General features: G+C 45.0%; 1 protein-coding gene and 1 pseudogene across 2 annotated transcripts in view; both read left to right on the forward strand.

Moving 5' to 3' along the window:
- KCNN4 (potassium calcium-activated channel subfamily N member 4) overlaps positions 1–19,522 on the forward strand; it is a 72,605-nt gene that overhangs the window by 25,928 nt on the left and 27,155 nt on the right. The gene's annotated exons all lie outside the window — the stretch shown is intronic.
- On the forward strand, positions 8,226–8,344 carry LOC146044385 (5S ribosomal RNA; annotated as a pseudogene).

Consider the following 19,522-nt stretch of genomic DNA (forward strand, 5'->3'; position numbering starts at 1 on the left):
CGGGTCACTGGTGATTCTTGCTGCTCTAATGTATTGGGATTTGGGGAGTCCCTTCAACAATGATTTGGGGTGATGGCTGTTGGCCCTTAAAAGGTTATTGCGGTCTGTTGGTTTGGAATAAACCGCTGTGTGAATGATGCCTTCCCTCAATGTGAGTGAGACGTCCAAGTAATGGATAGTCTCCTTACTCCATGCCGAGGTGTACTTAATGACTGAGTCATTTTTGTTGAGGTCTTCCATAAGTTTTAACAATGCAGGTTCACCCCCTGTCCAGATCATGAAGATGTCATCGATAAAGCGTGTATACATCAATATCGATGATTTGATGGCTGGATCACTGAAAAAGCTGGTTTCCTCTTCTTGGAACATGAACGTGTTGGCGAAGGAGGGTGCCACGTTGCTGCCCATGGCACACCCCCTCCGCTGCACGAAAAAGTCTCCATTGAACAGGAAATAGTTCCTAATTAGTGTGAGTTCAAGGAGTTGAATAAATAAATTGATCTCCAATTCTTCCGATTTCTCCTTGATAAGAAAGTCTCTTAAAGCTTGTAATCCCTCTTTGTGGGGGATGCTTGTATACAGATTGCAGACATCTAGTGTGCACAGGATGCTGCCCTCAGGAATCACTGGTAAGCTGCGTATTTTATTTAGAAAATCGGTGGTGTCTTTGACAAATGTGGCTTGTTTGGTTACCAAGGGTTGTAAGATGACATCCAAAAACTGCGAGATGGGTTGGTATAGGGAGTCACAGGCGGAGATGATTGGTCGTCCGGGGGGATGGGTGGAGTCTTTGTGTACTTTAGGCACTGTAAATAGAACGGGTACCACTGGATGGGGTTGTAACAAGGCTTTATGCAGTTTGTTGGAAATATTCCCATTCATTAATGCTTGATTAAGAATGGCATCCAGTTCTTGCTTGTACATGCTCGTGGGGTCCCCTAGGAGTTTGGTGTAAGTATCACTATCCCCTAATTGCCTCTGGATCTCTGTGATGTAGTCATCCAGATCCTGGATGACCAGTCCACCTCCTTTGTCCGCCGGTCTAAACGTGACATCTCTGTATTCGCTCAGGCGCTTAAGCGCTGCTTTTTCATCCCTATTGAGGTTGTAATGGGTTTTAGGGGATGCCTCTGTATATCGGGTAACCGATTGGTCCAACAAGCGTGTGAAGGACTTCAATGATGCATTTGTGGATACTGGGTCGAAACTGGACTTGGATCTCTTTGCCAGGAATGGATCAAAAATAGACTTGGTGGTTTCTGGTACTTTTTTCTTGTCAAAATGTTCTCGCAGGCGAAGTTTGCGAGAGAATTGGTGTAATTCAAGTTTCCAGGTGAAGTCATTATATACATTGGTTGGTACAAAAGACAAACCTTTGTTTAAGACGGTCATTTCATGCATATCAAAATTTCTTGACGACAGATTATACACTAATTCACTGGTCCTCCGTCTGGTTTTCTGGATCCTCTTGTATTGACCCCCCCTACGGGAGGGCGTCCCGCGTTTTTTGACTTTGTGGACCCTCTTGGGCGTCCTCTCGGGGCTGGAGGTGTGGGATTGGTAGTAGTGTTGTCGTCCGAATCTAAATTGCCAAATTCACTGTCGCTATTTGATGATACTGGTGTGCGTTCGGTTCTTTCTTTATTGAATCGTCCGGTGGATCTATGCCGGGAACCTCTGGGGTTGGGATGTTGATCTCCCCCCACTAACCATTTATATACCATGTTGTTCTCATAGTCAGCAGTGACAGTGTTTAGCTTGTTCCTTTTGAACTTGATAAGTTCTTGTCTATATTGCTCGGTTTGTCTTTGTAATTTACTCATCCACTCCTCTGTGGTGTCCTGTTGGAGCTGGGTTAGGTACTTAGCCTCATAGTCAGTGATTTTATTTCTGGTAGCTCTCAATTCATTCCCCATATGCTCAACAACCAGGAGTATTAGGTCCATACTGCACTTATTTAAAATATTGACCCATTTTGTGCAAAAATCTGGATCATAGCGTCCCAAAGTTGGAGTATTCCTGATGCGGAAGCCCCGTGGTATCATCTTCTCCCTGTAATATTCAGAGAGAGAGATGCCGTGGAGCAGGAAGTCCGTTTCCTTGTTTTTCAATTTAAGCATTTGTCTGTAAATATCCTGTGCATCGCTTTCCATTGCTGCTGCTGGGAAGCTCTCCGTGAACAGAAGACGTGCTGCATCCTCATCATTGTAACTGTGTGAGCCCCCTTTGGTTAAATGGACTGGACGACAGCCCTTAGGGATATCCCCACTGCTGCTGGCGTTTGCAGTTTCCATATTGGCATGCGTGGATGGTCACTTACTTCCAAATTATTTTTAAGCTTGTTGGTGCAAGCTACTGTCACCTCAGCGTATAGAGGCTATATGTTGGTATAGGTGTTACCGGTGCCTTATCCCAAGCGGAGATATGGTATTGGTCCAATCCCCAAGTAGATATGTGCAGGGTCGGTCGGCACTATCTAATGGATATATAAAGATTATTTTTTGATACTTATATAATTAATGGAATTTCTTTATGTACTCCTAACACTACAGACTCCTTCTAAATAAAGAGATAGATATGTGTATATAAATTGATATATTTTTATATATTTGTATTTTTTAAATGTTAGTATGGATTATTTAAATAATAAGCTGCTATCTTTGAGACTATTGAATATATAATGCAGGTCATCGGCTATTGTATTCGCTGTTTATAAAGCTCATATGCTTAGTAAAAACAAACAGTGAAGAAAGGGCATATACACACCATTGCCCTTATCTAAAATGGCGACCAAGAACTCCGTCCTATGTAAATACCGAACTGATTAATAAAGCACAAGAAATACAATACCCGGAAACGGGTCTGCAATAGGTGATACACGAATGACCCGCATGACGCTACGCGGAAGTGCGCGTCAACCAAACGGAGTCAATGATATCTGAATGACACGCACGACGTAGGCGGAAGTGCGCGGCAGCGATATGCGCCGCAAGTGACCCGCATGACGCTACGCGGAAGTACGCGTCAAACAAACGGAGCCAATGATTACTATTATTATCTGAATGACACGCATGACGCAGGCGGAAGTGCGCGGCAGCGATATGCGCCGCAGACACGCCGAGACACTGGGGTATAAATACACCCTAGGAAGCAGCTTATACTCTATGCACGATTTACTCGCTCTCTCTCTGAGGAAGCCGCCGACGCTCACAGCAGGCGGGGAAACGCGTTAGAGACCTATTTCCACTTCTCCTGATCACTGAAAAATATCGATATTGCACTGAGGGGACCTGCTATTCATCTTTAAGCCACTGGTGTCACAAACTCCGGATATAGTTGCATACAAATTTGGAAATTCAGTTCTAGCAACTGGGAGGCATCAGAGACTGTAATCCACCACAGGTCTCCAAAGGTATATACCCAGTTTTTTTATACTATATTTTTTTCTGTCTGGCCAGGCAACCTATCTGACTCATTCTGAAGTTGATAACACCTTTTGCATGTTGCAAGTTTACTAACTCCATCTAAGTAAAAATCTACCAGTCTGAGTATATGGACTTTCTGGATCCAACCATACAAGTTTTCAGCTTGCTAACTTACTAACCTGCATTACTAACCAGAAGAGGCACCCACTAAGCGCGATATTGTGTGTGATTTGTGCGATGTAGTATTTACACTGTATATCTTTATATATTTTTATTTTTTGTTTATATATATATATTTTTTTATTTTTATGTGGATGTATTTTATATCCTAAGTTTTTACAGGTTGTGGCCACATACCATATGTACATTTAATATTGTATAATAAATTTATTTGATTATTAATTATTAGTGTTTCCCCTTGCGCAGTTTTTTTTCTCCATTTTTTGTTTGTTCTTACTGGGATTTATTGAGCAGTCCCAAAAAACAGCAGCAGTAGTGGAAACACTAGTAACATATATTTTTTGGGTTTTAATTACGTCCAGATTACTTAGCGCTGGTCTTTTTTTCTTTTTTCTGGTCCATATGGGTTCATTGGTTCTAGAGATATTTCGTGTAAACAGATTTTTTTTTTTTTTTTCATTTATGAAATGTAATTTCATGGTTGTTCATGTTGTTTGAGGATAGATTTCTCTGGAACCAAATGGCCCAGTTTCACAGGACCAAATTCATTTGAAAATAATTCGAATCCCTCGTGTAAATGGGTCAGTTGGTTCCGAAGATATAGCTGGTTGTTTAAAGGGGGGAGGGTAGTTTTCTTTCCTCCTCACGCCAGAAAATGCAGGAACTAGGCTGGTGTAAAAGGGGCCAATCAGGGAATGTCCCTGCATGATCCTGGGTCAATATTCCTGGGTAAATCCCTGCATTTTCTGGTGTGAAAGGGGTATTATATCAAATAGCTGGGACCTACATTGCTCTGAATACAGCCGGGCAGCCCCCTGCTCTCTGTCCGGCTGTCAATGGCTGTCATTTCTGCCTGGCGGCGGCTGTCCCTCACTTACCAAAAGCATGTATTCCCCCTTGGCAATGAGCATGTAATCCCACATCGCAATGAGCATGGAAACTCTGGCAATGAGCATGGAACCCCTGGCAATGAGCATATAGGTAAGCAGCACTTATGTAGCATAATTTTTAATAGGCATTATGGTGTTTGGCTTAATACGTAATGGACATTATGGTGTGTGGCTTAACATGTAATGGATATTATGGTGTAATTTTTAATGCACACCTTTGGCGCGCAATGCCGGTTTATGAATAATATTGTGTATTATTGCTCAATCTGTTTGGTATAGTGTGTATTTTGCTCAATCCATGTGGCGGAATGTGAATTTTTGCCTTAATCTGTGTGGCATAACGTGAATTTTGACTCAATCAGTGAACCATAGTGTGAATTTTGGCTCAGTCAGTGTGAATTTTTTTCTCATTCCATGTGGCATAATGTGTAAGAGTATAAAGGGGTGTGTACAGTATAAAGGGGTTACTATTGTGTTGCATGATTTGTCTAAGGGATATATGGGGTCCGGTATGATATGCTGGCGGTCGAAATACCGACGCCGGACTCCCGACCGCCGCAATGCCGACAAGGGGGGGCTGTGGATCGCTCCCCCTTTCGGGTTCGCTGCACTCACCAAGCAGAGGGCACGGTGCCTTGCTACGCTCGGCACACTATTTTATTCTGACTGGAGTGCCGCCTCACCCCGCAAGTATCTTAGGACATCGGCATCCTGCGGGTGCACTTTTGGATATCTCCCTGCATTTTTCCTATGTCAGCCCCCTGCTTTTTCCAGGCATATATAATTAGTTGAAAGTATTTACAAAAATAGAGACACACCCATGAGCAGACCACCCAACCAGAACACTGGTCACGCCCCCCACATTATTAGGTGCTGGCCACAACCCCTATTATTGCGCATAATAGGCCCTTGATCATTTTCAGCTCCAGGCCCATTTAGACCTTAATCTGGCTCTGGGTAGGCTGATTGGCTCCCAACAAAATTAACCCTATAATGTCTGTGTGCGTGTACATGAGGTAGGGAACATAGATTGTCAGCTCCACTGGGGCAGGGACTGATGTGAATGTTCAAATAGTCTCTGTACAGCGCTGCGGAATATGTGAGCGTTATATAAATAACTGGTAATAATAAATCAAACAGGTAGAGGCCTGGGTGACAGGCCAGCTGACAAGATCGCTTCATAGTGTTATGGATTTTGCTTTGCCGTACGTGTGGGGCCGTATGGGAGATGATATTGGGCCGGCTCGCTGATGAATTCATCTATATCCCAGTTTGTGGTCTGCAGAACATTAACCAGGCTCACAATGCAGCTTTCATACAGCCAGCCAGTACAGACATGACTATTAGGGAAGGGTCGGACGGGGGCAGTGGTGGCGCTGGGACATATGAATGCCCAGCGTTTCATGGGTGTCCCCATCACATGACGTTAGCCGCCCATCCTATCTTCATCCCAGATGGCAGAGGGGAAATGGCTGCATGGGAGCAGAGATTTGCTGGGTGGTGGCGTCACATGGTAGCTCAGGGTTGCCGACCCTCCCGGAATTTGCGGGAGTCTCCCGAAAATCGGGTCCTTCCTCCCGGCCCCCGGAAGGGTAGGCAACCCTCCCGGAATCAGGGGGACCCCCACTGAGCCCCCCGATCGCGGCATTTATATGCCGCAATCCGCGGGTCTCAGGGGAGGGGGCGGAGCTAAAACGGCACAATCGTGACGTTTTAGTCCCGCCCCCTCCATGGATAACAGTTATTTCGGCTATTTAACGTAATATGGGCGGGGCTTAATGACGTCACGGTTAAGCCCCGCCCCCAAAATTCGTAATGAAAGATTCCTCTCCGGGCTTCTCCCGGAGAGGATTTTTTGAAAGTCGGCAACCCTGTGGTAGCTGCGAGCTTTGCAGTTACCAAGTCAATTAGAATGACCCCATAGTGTGAGAATAATAATTGTAATGTCTACAGAGACGGAACTACCATTGGTGCAGCACGTGTAGGGCCTCTGAGGACTAACTGCCACCCTCTTTCTCTCAACCACTGTCTCTCCCTATCACCCACTGATGTGTTGGGTATGGATCATTAGGTCTCCACCACTTAGGTCGACATGCATTGGGTCAACACCATTAAGTCAAGCATTAGGTTGACATGGGGAAGGTCGACAGTCAAAAGGTCGACATGGGGTATTTCACTGTTTTTCTACCCGCATGTCGACAAAGTCGACATGGACACTGTAACGCTGCAGCGCGTCCCCTCGCCATGCTTCAAGCTCAGTGCCTCGCTACGCTCGGCATGCTATCTTATTCTCCCACCACGCCCTAGAGCAGGCATGTCCAAACTATGGCCCTCCAGCTTTTGTGAAACTACACATCCCAGCATGCCTTTCCATAGTTTTAACATTCCCTAACTGTAAAACTGTGGCAAGGCATGATGGGAATTGTAGTTTCATAACAGCTGGAGGGCCATAGTTTGGACATGTCTGCCCTAGGGGATGGTAGGGCATGAAATACTGCCTTCCAAAAAAGTGAAAAACCCCATGTTGACCTTTTGACTGTCAACCTTGCCCATGTCGACCTAATGCTTGTATCAACCTAATGTCATGTCGATCCAAACCCATGTCGACCTAATGGTGTTGACCAAATGCTTGTCGACCTAATGACCATATACCGATGTGTTGCATCACCACCCACAAGTTCTGCCACTGGATGTCCATAAACAGGGCTGGAATCTGCATCCACTTACAGAAGTTACACTAGGCAGAGGAAGCAGCAAATCAGGTGTGTCCTTACATCTCAGGGGCAGCTGCCAACAGTGGGGTTTATTCCCCTATAAATACTGCACTCAGTCACAGACCTTATACATGTATAAAAGCGTGAGAGGGCAAAACTTGGATGCGATCCACATGTGTGACAATATCGTTTGTTCACATCCGGAATGAATGCTGTATTGTGTGGTGTATTGTTTTTATATTACCTCAAAGGGAATGGAACAATTTGCAGTGTTATGATGATTGGTTTCAGTAACAACAGACTCAAAACCTTCACATAAAGAGGCCGTTCTCCAAGAAGATGTTTGAGAAAGAGATCAAGTTTGAGAGAGAGAGAGATAAAGTAGAGTTTCTGTCATTTATGAAAGTGGGGATTTGTTTGTGTTTGCAAGAGTGCAAACTCAAAGACAGTAAACGCTTTGTGGGCCCACTCTTTTAGAAAAAATTGTATTAGTTATGTATTGTGAAGTTAATTTAAAACATAGCTTTTATTTATGAACTTGCTTAAAAAATTGGAGGCGCTAAAGAATTAATAATTAATATAATTGAAGTTTTTGTTGTGTGGTTATGTCACATGAATTTTACTTACTGTTTTTTTCAAATAAATCAATATAAACCATTGGTGGTGTGAATATAATTATTACACAGTTACACTAGTTGGTGATTCCGGTATTTGTTACCAGCAGCGCTGGCTGAATAGAATGACAGTAAATGGGTCACTGAATTATTGTGGTCCCACGCCGGTTTCCAGTAATTGATCAATTTTCACAATATATCATTGGTACTTCAGCGTGAAAAAATATATATATATATAAATGCCTGTGGAGCAGAACTCAGATGACGATACTATCTGAGATCGCTCCCATACCTGACTGTCACTCAATACCGGGGTGCTTATAACCCGTCTATCCCGTAAAGTTACAGTGATCATATTGGCAGTTAACCAGAGCAGCCATCAGTGACATAGACCTCCACCCATTATACCACCATACCTCACTGGTCTGCCCAATACCCTTCCGAACTTGGAAGCCAAGCAGTGAAGGGCCTGCGCAGTACCCAGGTGGGTGACCCCTGGAGAAGTTCAGGTGTGGTATCACACTTTGGCAGTCATTTTTGTCATTTGATGAGCAGCTTCGGAGCCGCCTACTGCCTGTGTCCGAAATATTGCCAATATAGGCACTGAATACAATATATATGACGTGGGGTAGCTAATCCCCCCCTTAATGAAAATTTAACCCCTGGGGATCAACTCATTTCTCGCAGCCTACGGTCACTCTGGTTCATATACCTGAGATGACTACATGCAGTAAATGAAAGAAAAAAGTTTGGTTTATATTGATTTATTTGAAAAAAAAAACAGTAAGTAAAATTCATGTGACATAACCACAAAACAAAAACTTCAATTATATTAATTATTAATTCTTTAGCGCCTCCAATTTTTTAAGCAATAAAAGCTATGTTTTAAATTAACTTCACAATACATAACTAATACAATTTTTTCTAAAAGAGTGCGCCCACAAAGCGTTTACTGTCTTTGAGTTTGCACCCTTGCAAACACAAACAAATCCCCACTTTCAGTCTAGTTACTGAACGCTGGGTGCACCACCAACCCTATAACTACAAGCAATAGCGGTAGGTAGTTTCTTATGTTTCTTATGTTGGCTCATATCTTCAAAAGTAATAACCAATAATAACTAAAGTACAGCTGTTGCGGGTCCACCCCCTCCTCTTTCTGTCATTTATGTAGCACAGTCTAGAACAGGGCTGGCCAAACGGTCCACGTTTTCCAGACCATTGAGCTGGTGCACAGGTGCAGTCATTACTAAAACAAGAATGGTTGCGACAGCGCTAACAATGCGCCAGAAGTATATTGAAACAAATGATGTGTTTAATAAAATTATTAAAAACAACAATTAATTGTTTTTAATAATTTTATTAAACACATTCAGCCTGATTCAGGTTGGCTCGCTAGGCAGTGTATTTTCGCTGCCTAGTGAGCCCATAAACGTCGCCCACCGCTCGGTTGAAATGAGTGCTCCCGGCGCAGAACACCCTCAGTAGGAGAAATCATTCCTTATCCGCTGACCATCGAATGATCTCTCTCACCTTTGGGGCAGATGTATTAAGCCTTAAAAAGAGATAAACAAAAGGGTAATAAAGAGTGAACGATGTCCAGCCCTAACTGTCAGGCTACAGTCTGTCTTTGAAAATGACAGTTATGAGCTGATTGGCTGGATGTTTTTCACTCTTTATCACCCCGCGTTTATCTCTTTTTAAAGCTTAATACATCTGCCCTAGTCAGTGGTGTTGGTAAGGCAGGAATGATACTTCAAGTGGAACCATCGTGATTTGAGGGATCTGAACTCTTGTCTTGGTCGGGGAAAACTTTATCCCAATAAGGCAGAAAGGCTGGGGGGTATTTTCTGTAATTGGTGATGGATACACATGCCATGATGTGCAGAGTTCATGGTGCTTTAAGGGTCCTTCCAGGGCTTCAGACGCACTGGAGTACAGTGTATGCAGTCTTATGCTGATTACCCAAAAGGAAAAGTTGGGAGGTACTATATACTTAAGGTCATTGGAGCATGCAGCCTATGAATTAAAAAACTGATGACATCACTGAATCAATCCTGCATTACTGATGTCACTAGACTAGATGCTAATTAAATTATATGCTGCATTCTCATGAATATTGCTTCAGTGCACAAACTGGATGATTGCAGGGGGGTGCCAGATGACGTCCCGACAGTCGGGATTCCAAAGGACAGTATACCGATATCGGAATCCTGACTGTTCAAATGCCCGATAGTCAGGATCCCGACCGACAGGGGCTTTTCTCCCTTGTGGGGTCCAGGACCCCCATAGAGGGAGCATAGAACCTATGGCAAGTGCAGCAAGACACAGAGCCCGCAGTGCGCCAAGTGCAGCAAGCCTGCAAGGGGCTTCTTTGCACTCACCCCCCTGTTGGAGTACCGGCGGTTGAGATTCTAATGTCAGTTTACTGTCCGTCGGAATCCCGTCTGTCAGGCCGCACCCTTGTAGGGTGTGTTTCCAACAGATCAAACTGGATTTTAGCAGCAGATCTGCAAGAAAAATAAGAATTGTTTGGTTGTTTTTGGAACCAGTGGTAGAATTATGTTTAGATCCTGCAGTTTGGGCCATTTTTTAAAACAATATGCAGAATTTTTTTTCCCTTTTGTACCTTAGTTACCTAAAAAATATGATGAGGTCTTAAAGATCTTGCTTATAGGGTCTAGGGACAGTTGATTGTTTAGTGTTCCTTGTTTATATGGCCACCCACAATGGAGTCTCCAACTTGACTGCCAGCTGACTTGACCACATATGTTGGTTTCCAAATTCCACACAATCGCTGCCAAGGAAACACGCTGATTAATGAGATTGTACTGTGAGCATCTCTGAATCTCACAACATTCAATTTTTAACTCTTGATATAGCTCATGTAGAGTTACCTCCAGAAATCCACCACTCCATTGATGTTGGCACCCTTTGTGCAGCACATATCTCCCAGCAGCCAGGGCATGCATCCCGAGAATCCAAAATATCATAGCAGGCTTTATACATATAGAGTCTAGCACATCCCATTGGGGGTCACTAGATGAGTTAATTCAACTTATTAATTGATCATCTCCAGTCTGACTGGATTAGTTTGGATCTGTAAGGATAGGATCAGTTATGGTATCCGGATAAAAGGTAGGCAGTATATAGAAAATGAGTAGGTAGAAAACCGTTGATCAACATTTAGTAGATCGACAGGGTCAAAATGTCGACAGGGTTCAAATAAAGTTGACAGTCATATGGGGGACACTGACTTAGATCTATAGGGTCAAAAGGTGGACAGAAGATTCTTCATGATTTTTAGGGTTAGGCACTTGGGGGTACAGTTAAGGCACTTCACTTGTCAGAGGGTACGGTTAGTATTAGGCACCTGGCAGAGGGTTATACTGCGGAAGGGGATGGTAAACATTAGGCACCAGGGAAGATTTATGGTTAGACACTAAGGGATGGGTTAGGTTCCGGTTTATGGTTAGGATTGTGGTTGAAATAACAATAAAAAGTGTCTACATGTTGATCCTGTTGACCGAAGTCCATATAAACCATTTAACAGTTGACCACCATGGCAACCTATTGACTGCCGACTATCGGGGGTTGACCTAATGACTTTCTATTTACTGTCAATCTTTTACGTCAAAACTGATCAACCACAATAATTGACTAATTAAAAGAAACAACCAAAATTACCAAACCAATATATAAATGTGCAGCCCCAACTGCAGTGCCTGAAGCAGTATTCTGGAAAGGTAAGTGATAAAATATTGGTACAGTACACTGCACTCATTTCACCCATTATAGAAACTCCAACGTGCAGTGCATAACCATATTCTATAAAGCCTATGGAATACCTCCATCTTTGTGAACATGCCCAACGGAACTCCTAAAATTTTGGATGTGACTTTGCAGCTAGTGGGCATGACCTGAAAAATCTCGTCACTCCCGCAAGGCCAGACCCCTGTTTTTGCCTCTCTGGGGGCATGGCCAGCACTGTGTGAGCTGCTGACCGTGCCCCCAGCCCCTCTGGGGGAATATATGCTGTGTGCATCTATTCACCGCTGCCATGCCTGGGCAGAGCAGCGGCAGGAAGGGGGGCTCCCAACTGCCCCTCACCACCGCAGGACACTGCCAGTCTCGGGCGGGACATGGAGCCATCCCCCAAAAAACAGGACGGTCCCACGAAAATCGTAGCAGGAGGTATGCTATAGCACTGGGCTGCCGCAGTCATAGCTTCACTCTATCCACTCACAATTAACAAAGCACAACTATTCCTAGCTCAGAGGAAATTAGCATTGTGGGTAACCAAAGTCACAGCTACTAACCACAAACACACTTTCTTAACCATCCCTATTTGTGCCCTGATAGTCGTCAGTGCTAACCGCAAATAACAGGATGCATTCGAAAAGAAAACGTAGAATAAAAGGGTAAATATATGGTTATACATTACATTTAGGTAAACACAATCCATATTTTATTTAAGTGTGTTCATCTGTTTTAGCATTGCCACCCCTAGATTAAAAAAAAAAAAAGATTAGCTAAAATAGCAAATAAGCAAAACAAAGTAAATACGCTAAATGGAAACTACACATTTTTAATTACATTTTAGAGGTGTGTGGTTCAGTTGTCTAGAAATCCAAAACAACCCAAATATTTTTGATACGAGTCAAAACCCAATCTGGATCTCCCAAGGAGATGGCCTTGTAATTTGGATATTAAATTGGCATTTCGGATTTATGATTGCAAAGATTATTACATGACTTTGGGTGTTCTAATCCATTTTCCAGAAGTCCAAAACCCAAGATTCGGATTTTAAATCCGAATTCTAAACCAAAACAGTTGAGGGTGGCTTTATACAACCAAAACCAAAACACAATAATGAAATTATAACCAGAAGCAAAACATGAGCTTCTGGGGCCGATTCCAACGTTCAGTTGGATGGCATTTACTTGTTCGCTATCCTGTGAACTGGTCTGAATCAGGCTCTCTGTGCAAATCTCTATGGAATGTACTAAGAGCAGAAATGTGGCCAAAACTCCAAAAATTTTATTTTGGCTGCATTCCCATACAGCTATTTATTAGATCATGTCTGCTGTCAAAAAATAAATAAAATCAGGTTGTGTCCTATGAGTATGGGCGGATGAAGGTCTCTGGGTTCCTCAGGGCAACTGGCTTGTATGGCCCCACCAATAAAATTGTTAAGATATTATAAGATATGCTGGGAAATGTTATGAGAAAGTGCAGTGTTAATGCTTACAGCACCACAATGTGGTTCCCATAGTCACTTTAAAGGTCCATACACACTGGTCGTTTTTGCCCAGCATGTTTGCAGAGCGACGTTGTGAAAATTACTGGGTTGAAAATCGCTCAGTGAATGCACACTGGGTGAACTTCTGCCGACCCACCAATTTTCACAGGGAGTAGATAGCTTTCCATAGCAGAACGCTATGGAATGCCTTCCACTCGGCTGGTAATACCAGTAGATGAGAGGTGGTGTCCGACAATGAAGCAAGAACATCGCCCATCGCTGGGTCATACCCACTGGGTGGCTTTTGAGCAGAAAGCGGCTCAAACGGTAAAAGTGAGCTGCTTTCAGCTCAAAATCACCCAGTGTTTACAGACCTTTAGTCTTGCATTTGGCCATAGAGTTTTATGTCATTTATTACTGGCATATTATGCCCTTAAGTGTTTTGTGTGGAACTTATGGCTAAACTTTTTGTTCTACGTGGAATTCTCCCGTGTCTGTTTTGCTTCTCTGGTCCCTTACTATACCACATCCACATTAAGTCCTAGACCAGTGGTTCCCAAACTGTGCGCCTAGGCTCCCTGGGGTGCCTCGGAGCACTTGCAGGGGTGCCTCGGTTTGGTTGTCCAGAACCGATTCAAACTATTTATGGTCAATGTAATAGGCAAAATCAGTGCTTGTGGCTTCCAGTTTTTAAATATGTGGATAAACAGAAGTGAATTCTGTCCCTCACCACATAACTGGACCTAAGGATGACATATACGCACAATTTATTTAATTTAATATTGTTTTCTGAAATTCTTGGTAGCAAACTTTGCACCTAGGGGTGCCTTGATAAATATTCTGATAATCCAGCGTGCCATGATGCAAAAAAGTTTGGGAACCACTGTCCTAGACAGTTAATGGAGTGCACATTCGCACAGGGGAGCAATGTTTAGAGACTGCTCATGTGCGTAAGCATTTATGTGCATGTGAAGCCTCTTTATGCGAGCAGGCATGGCGAATTGAATATTCGCCAGCCCGTTTGCAGAGAGCAGTAAGGGCAGGGGGCAAGGGATGGAGGGCTGGGGTCGCACTCATGGGAACGTCCAGCATTTCATTGGTGTTCCGGTGAAGTGGGTGCCAGGGGTGGGCAGCTAACATCACTGGATGCCAGCCACCCTCTTCCCATACAGAGGCACCGCAGATCGATTTGCAAGCACTAGAAAAATAATTAGATGGTCGGCGACCATGGAATGATTTCTGCCCGCACGCAAGCTGCAAATGGATGAATCCATTCGCATGCTTGCGGGTGAAATCTGCATGCGGGCAGCTGTTCATGCGTGCAGCCGTTTGTGCGGGTTATCAGAATGATGGCATAAATGTTATCAAACCACACCTGGCGAAACGTACGTTATCATCACAGTCTACGTCGTGCACAAACCAGGAGTTTTCCTCTATCTCAACACAGTCTTATTAAGACACAGGTTCACATTTTGTCCTGTGCTGTTACTTACAACAGGAGATAACTATCCCATTCATTTCTTATTCAGATCTATGCCATGGATTACATCCAATATTTTATTCATTACACCAAAAATGCCTTTTACGTTTCTTTGCCAACCTGTTACTGCTCTTAGCTATAGACAATAAGACGAGCCGGACTTGTTGTGATATTACCAGTGACTGTACAGCTATTCCGGTCAATGTGCTTTTAGCTTATAAGTATGGATCGTGCTACTTATGTCATTTCTCCTATATGTTTGCATAACAGGATATCCTGCATTTAAACATTGATTTATCTGGGTTGCAGCCAATCACAGCTGCTGATTATTTATCATTGTATGATTTGGTGTGTGTGTGTGGCTATATTAGCTAACTATTATGCCATAAATAACATCTTTTGCTCTGGCTGGTGCGGGGTTAGCACAGTTACCCTTCAGTAGGGGCATTGTTGGATCACATGCCCTGCCTCAGACATGCGTGTGAAAGGCAGCAGTTGTTTAGGTGACGTCTCCTCTTTCTGCATTGGGGAGTTTCTGTTTTTAACTCTCCTCGGAAGCAGGAACTCTCCATTGTTTCAGATCTTGTGGGAGAGATTAGTTTTGTTAGAGAACCAGTGGAGTTTATTTAGATACACAGGAAGCCTCAATGTGTGAAATCAGAAAGTGTATGCGTAGGGGGGATATTATGCCTTTTTCTATGTGAACTTGGTCCATTAAAAACATGCAGTAAGTCCCAATAGCAGCTACAGATCTCCAGTAATGGTGAAACGTACGTTGCAGTTTCGCTTCCTGGAATTATGCCCGTTCCTAAGCTCAGCCTCTTGCAGAAATAAAGTGGGCTTGCATTTATCCTATGTCCCATTGTCAGGGCCGCCAATAGGTATGCTGAGCCCCTGTAAAATTGGGGGTGTGGTCTAATCGCGGGAGGCCAGCGATTAGGCCACGCACCCAAAATTTTATGGGGAGAGTGAAAAAACCCTCTGAAGTCAAGGGGGGAGTGTTATTATCCCCCACCCCTTTAGCAGCAGCAGCAGCAGCACACACCTACAGCATGTGCTGTGCTGACAGCAGGCTCAGCATGAGCTCTCACGCTGTCAGTGAGATGCTCATGCTGAGCCTGCTGTCAGCACCGCACATGCTGTAGAGGTGTGTGCTGCTGCTGCTGCCCAGGAGGGATGGGGGGGGGTCGGACCAGGGCCCCCACCGGGCCTCTCCAGTAAGCCCGGGCCCGAGTAATTACTACCCCCCCCTCTCAGCGGCCCTGCCCATTGTGTGCTGGCATGTAAGTTTGTACATTTAGCCTGTGAATACTTGTTGATGTTCCCCTCTGCTCGCATTAACAACCCATCTCAGCAGCAGCCAGACACACTCTCTCTGGGGGGCACCAAGATGGGGGTGCCGTGAGGCTGGGTACTTATTACATCAGCCCGGTTTTGTTGAACAGACCATTTAAGTGCAGTGTATTAAATTTTGTAGGGCCCATTTAATATTGGGTTGTACCTTAGAGAGCATTCGTTACACAGCAAAGCGCTCGCACCTTACCGGCTGCCTCCTGCTGCAGAGGCAAGCCATGTTTTGGGCTGCAGCGGATGCGTGTGATGTCACAAAGCCTCCACACCCCTCCCCCCACAAGCTTTGGATACACCTGCGGTGTGCGGACCACTCCCACAAAACGGTCCGTCTCTGCCCTCCAACAACACACCGACACCCCCATTGCATCTGATACTGTGGTTTAAGTGCTGAAGCATGTGTGCTCCGGCATGCATGCATGCATGCGCCGAAGTGTGGAAATCGCTATCATATTATCGGGCCTGTAGTGTCCATTTCTGAGCTGTTCGTCATATTACTGGAACTGGGTCTGTCACTTCCGCGTTTCATCATCTTGTTTTCTTCTACACTGGGTAAAATCGCTGCTAAAAAAGTTTAATATAATCCAGTGGTAAAACTATGGACATGGGGCCTAATTCAGACCTGATTGCCAGACTGCTAATTTATGGAGCCCTGTGATCAGGTATACGCTGCCCTGCCAGAGTGAATTCCTGCCCCCGTGCGAGCCTGCAACTTGCAAACGGCAAAAGATTAAAAAGTAGCAGGGTTTTATTGCAGGATGGCCTTGCGCATTTGGACTATGAACCGTACACATGCGCAGCCTACTCAGGTCTGAATTATGCCCATAGTCAGTATTCATGAGAATTCGAAGAGGTGCATCGCTCATCTGTCGCTACATTGACCTATTGGCAATGCTGCCTGGGATAAGGAAAGAGCTGCGCTCAGTACAACATTAGCGAAAGCGGTGGCGTAACTATAGCTCCGCAGCCCCCGCGGTGGCGGGGGGGCGCAGAGAAATTGGGGGCCCCGCCGGGGGGCTGCGGGGCTATAGTTTCCCGCGGTCTGCGTCTCGTCCGGCTCTCTGCCGGGACCTGCCTGACCATCACGGTCCCAGCCGGCTCCTGCTGCAATGAAAACTGACAATTAGAAAACGGCTGCCCCGTACTGCAGACAGTTTTCTGTCTGCAGTATGGGGGCAGCCATTTTTTAAGAGTCAGTTTTCATTGTAGCAGGAGCCGGCCTGGACCGTGACGGTCAGGCAGGTCCTGGCAGAGAGCCCGGCGAGACGCAGACCGGGTACGGGTAAGAAGGGGGGGCAGGTTAGGTGTGTGGGGGGGCGCCGAAAAAACATGCGGCAGGGGGGCGCAAAATAGTAAGTTACGCCCCTGAGCGAAAGTTCTACTATGTAACAGCTAATACTACATTTTACCGTTATTTGTGACCGTATAGAACACACTAATAACTATTCCATTTGTCTCCTATGTAGAAGCAAGTACGTTCATTTTAAAATATTATGTCTGATTCTAATTTTCTTCAGTTCAGGGAGAATCTTATTCCAAATATTGTCAGACCCCCGTGTCTTTGGGCCGTATCTTTTTGGCAAATGAAGCCTCTGTGTGTTTCATCCCACGAAACAATATGAATAACATCTGGTAATGGCCAGGGCTGCCATCTGAACTTGTGGGGGCTGGGAATGTCAAAATATGCAGTCCCCTATACTTTCTCTCCATCCAGTGCCCCTTCTGTCATTCCAGCCAGCACCCCTTTGTGTTCCCTCCGCCAGTACCCTGTTCTGTCTGCACTCTACAGCTACCCCCCCCCCCTTTTTTTCTCTCCAGCCAGCACCCCTTCTGTCACATAGAGCTGAAAAATCGGGCAAAACTTGTCAACTCACATGTGTTTTTAACCTACAACTCCAATACGATGTGCGGTCCCGTGTGCATTCAATCAGAGCAAGATTGCCATTGCTGCCAAATGATTTATCAGATCCTGCAGCCATGACTGGGAATCACATACAATATAGTGTATGCAAAAGGATTGCATAGGGTGTATTCAGGGCTACCAAGAGAAATCCTGGGCCCCGGTACATTAACTTTCCAGGGCCCCCATGGGGGGTGTGTAGGGTTACCACCTTTTTGTTGAGAGATTCCCGGACAGTGGTCCGCCCCTTGACACGCCCAAAGCCCCACCCCTTGATCCACCTAGCCCCGCCCCTTGACCTGCCTTATCATGTTTTTTAACCTTTCCTTCCATTCTATTATTGATTTTGCACACCTTAAATGTTATACCACACACCGTGATGCCCATTACACGTTAAGCCACACCACAATGCCCATTACACGTTACACCACACAACAAGATGCCCATTACACATGCCAGGACTCGACAATTTTTTTTAAATCTAGGAGCCAAGATAATAGTGTAATGTCAGACAAACTAAAACCAGGGAAAGTGCGCACCAAAGGTGCACCAAATATTTCCACTGTAATGCCTATTATGTGACAAACCCATTACATATTATACCACATGCCATAATGCCAATTACACATTATGCCACACACCGTAATGCCCATTACACATGCCACACACCATAATACCTATTATATATTACATCACATTCCGTAATGCCCATTACACATTGTGCGCACACACACACAGTGACGCCCATTACAAGTTACTTAACAAACTGTGATGCCCATTACACTTTACATCACACACCATGATGCCCATAACACAATACATCACACACACACACACCGTGATGCCCATTACATGTTATGTCACACACCATGATGCCCATGACAAGTTACATCACACACTGTGATGCCCACTAAACGTTACGCCACACACTGTGATGCCCATTACATGTTACATGACACACCATGATGCCCATGACAAGTTACATCACACATTGTGATGCCCACTAAACGTTACGCCACACACTGTGATGCCCATTACACGTTACGTCACATACTGTGATGCCCATTACACGATACGCCACACACTGTGATGCCCATTACACGTTACATCACACACTGTGACGCCCACTACACTCCACGCCACACACAGTGAGGCCCACTACACGTTATGTCACACACCATTATGCCATTTACATATTATACCACACAATGGAATTACGTGTTATGTGGTAGGTAAGTGCCACTTACCTACATGTTAATTGCTAGGGAATTCTTGCTCGATGCCATGGGGGATTACGTTCTTGTAGTGTAGGGCTCAGGACCCAGGCAGGACCAGTCAAGACTCTCACTCAGAGCATCAGCTGCAGGACACGATACCGGGGGGCTCCTCGACGCAGTCAGCTTCACTCAGTCAGGGCTGAAGCAGAGTCTAGGGCCTGCTATGGCAGGGGGTGCTCAGCCAGAGGGCAGAGGCCCACACAGGGCTGAACCACTGCAGTCAGACTCAATAATCTCAGGTGGCGCGGTGGCGTGGCTTCAAGATTCCCCGGGCTTCCGATGGGCAAGGCGGCTTCCGTGGTGATTACATGGGCTGTGTGAACGCCAAGCCTTAACCCCCTAAATAACAATACTGGCAGTAGCAGTGGAACAAACTTGAGTGTGCCCTAACTTCCTACTGTGCGCTGGAGGAATCATGGCTGGGTCTTATTAACTACAGACTTTATGTACTGA

This window comes from Crinia signifera, chromosome 19 (assembly GCF_055691185.1).
Source record: "Crinia signifera chromosome 19, ASM5569118v1, whole genome shotgun sequence".
In the NCBI taxonomy this organism is placed as follows: domain Eukaryota; kingdom Metazoa; phylum Chordata; class Amphibia; order Anura; family Myobatrachidae; genus Crinia; species Crinia signifera.